Below are 2795 nucleotides of genomic sequence, written 5' to 3'. Positions count from 1 at the left end.
TCGCGTATCATCTCCTTGACCTCTTCCAAACCCGAATTGGGTTCTGAAGGGCCTCCCTGCGGTTTTTTCACCATTTTCCTTCAGTCTTGGGCCCAGTTTTTCAGGCTGTTCAGGCTGTTCAGCTGTAGCCAAGGTCGTGTTATCGGAGCAAAGGAAAACACGTCTGCTCGTCTCCAAAGACCAGAGGAATAATAATAATGATAAATCACAGATTAATATTGTTCCTTGAGATGAAATACAAATAGCATCACTTTTAAAGCTTTTAAAGGTGGCATTAGCAGCCTCATTTTGTTTCTCTGGCCCAAACCTTTGTTTTTACTTTAATACAAGTGTGTTTGTTAATTTGTCAAAATCAAAAGATAATCTTCACCTGTAATGAAACGTTGAGCAGAACTGAGTGTAGCGGTGGTGGTGCCAGTACCAGTCGTGGTTGTTGTAGTAGTGGTAGCATGTTTTCACATTTATGGTTTTGGAAATGAACAAACAGACAGTAGACATACTGTACTTTATGGTAATCAGATTCATTTAGTTTATTTAAATAATTCTACATTGAATTACCAATGGGGGGAAATGATCAAACTTTTGTAAAATCTAACATCAAGGGAAAATAAAGCTGTCAGAAACTTTATTGAACCATCATTGCTTCTGGTTTATTTGTTTATTATTGCAAGATGTGTAGCAGATGGATCATATGGAGAAGCAGTCGTTCTCAGCCCTGTAGCAGTGGAAGTAAAATCTAAAACAGAAAATCACATGTTAATATTGTTCCTTGAGTTGAAATACGATTAGCATCATTTTTTAAAGCTGTTAAATGTGGCATTAGCAGACTTATTTGGTTTCTGTGGACGAAATCTTTTAAAATTTTACTTTAATGCAAGTGAGGTGGTGGTTCATTTGTCAAAAGTAGGGATGTAACGATTCACTCAACTCCCGATACGATTCGATTCACGATACTGGGTTCACGATACGATTCTCTCACGATTTATTTTACAAAATGGGACTGTAGACAAATTTTTACTGTATTATTTTCCTTTTATTTTTCATTGTCAAAAGAATTCTTTGATAAACTATTCAAAACAATGCAATTTAACTAAAAATAAATCTTGAATGAAATAAATAAAGGAATAATACAAATGAAAATGAAGCCTATTAATTAAAATTCTGGTTCTATAATAAACAATGCAAAACTGCATAATAGTTCTTTTTCTTTTAAAAGTGCAACTGAAAATGTATTTTGTGCCTTAACAATTGGACTTTAAAAAAACAAACAAAACAGTGATTGCACTGATTTGCATCATATTTGTTTGGACCAGCAGAGGGCGCTGGTAACACAGTGGTCGGTTGGCATGCAGATATCTTGCAGTGAAGAAGAGAAGCTATGCTAGCAGACAGAGCTAATAGAAAAACGTGACTTTTACAGATATTCAAGTAATATTACAGATATTCTTTCGGTGCTAAAGGGGTAATGAATCATTTATTAACATATTTAAGAGTAGAAGGCGGCCAGAAAGAAAGTATTAGCAGACTCCGCCCGTCGCCTACACTTGTGGATAGCGCCCTCTGCTGGTTAAAAAAATACTGCGATTCAATTTTCAGAAAATTGATATCAACTGTGATACCTATGAATCGATTTTTAACTGCCTTACGATTAATCGTTACATCCCTAGTCAAAAGCATAAGACAATCTTCACCTGGAGAAGTTGGGCAGTATTAAGTTGACCAAGATTGAGTGCAGGGGTGGTAGTGGCTCCTGCTGCAGTAGGAGTAGCCTGCAGGAAATACAACTACAAATGCATTCATTAACAAACCTGTCAAAGCTTCCCCTATTAATGACATTATGATACAGATCAGTAGCATACCTCATTAGAGTTTGAATCAGAGACGGAATTTGAACGTGCAACTCTTTTGGGTCCAGTCTAAGAAATCAGGAGACTGTTAATAACATACAGTTTTGGGTGTGACTCAAAATAATAGAACAATGTCTTGGAGTTTAACACTTACAGGTTTGGCCAGAGTGACACTCATGATGCACACGAGGAGAACGGCTACCTTCAGCATGGTCATGGTGATCTGCTGAACAAACAATCATATGAAAAGTTGTTTCACAGCAAACATGCAGAGTAAAAAAAGCATCATACTTACTGTTTGCCTTTAGCAGAGTGTCTCAGCTCAGATGAACAAGAAGATTGTGGGGTTGCTCTGGTAAACTGGGTTTTTATAGAAATATGGGTGTGATGTATGATTGGGAAAGTACAATTAGTAGTGAATGCTTCAACCACAGACAATAAGGTGAGGAAACACATAGAATCACCTGCTGATATTATAATAAAGCTTGCCCAAAGACATCATAGGGTGTTGTCTTCCTGTGGTTGTCTTAAAAGATTATCTTAGAACCAAACAATGTATTATATGCTGTTGGGAAATTTGAGCCATCAAATCAATATGTAAAATAAGGTAATATACTATACCTGATTAAATTGAGAAAATAGGATACACTATGATAAAATTAAATTACCAAATGGCCAGCACCTGAAGGCTCGTAGAAGACCCATTAACACACTTAAAAAAGAACCTTAAAATTGATCCTGAAACACATCAGGAGCCAATGCAGAAATGTAAAAATGTTTTGTACTGTGCTCCCACTTTCTGTTCTTCATCAGGACACGTCCTGTATTAAACTTATAAACCTGATACTCTTTTTTTTTTTTTTAGTAACATCATAGAAAATCTGCAAAAATAACATAACTTCAGCTTGTTTTGATGCCATTGGATATCTTTCCATTCATATCGTCATT

The 2795-nt window shown here is 36.0% G+C and overlaps 1 long non-coding RNA gene across 2 annotated transcripts; it reads right to left on the bottom strand.

Annotated features, from left to right (window-relative positions):
* Window positions 1–500: 500 nt before the first annotated feature.
* LOC114469899 (uncharacterized) lies at window positions 501–2246 on the bottom strand. Of its 2 annotated transcripts, none has more exons than XR_003674808.1 (5): window positions 2143–2246; window positions 2002–2070; window positions 1860–1916; window positions 1692–1784; window positions 501–736 (listed from the first exon to the last, which is right to left on the bottom strand). It is a non-coding gene; the product is annotated as an uncharacterized LOC114469899 (long non-coding RNA). The 2 variants fall into 2 exon arrangements; XR_003674809.1 differs by having other exon boundaries at window positions 2002–2073; window positions 2143–2227.
* Between the last annotated feature and the right edge of the window lie 549 nt (window positions 2247–2795).

Source organism: Gouania willdenowi, chromosome 1, assembly GCF_900634775.1.
Source record: "Gouania willdenowi chromosome 1, fGouWil2.1, whole genome shotgun sequence".
In the NCBI taxonomy this organism is placed as follows: Eukaryota; Metazoa; Chordata; class Actinopteri; order Blenniiformes; family Gobiesocidae; genus Gouania; species Gouania willdenowi.
This window is presented reverse-complemented; position numbering and strand designations above follow the sequence as displayed.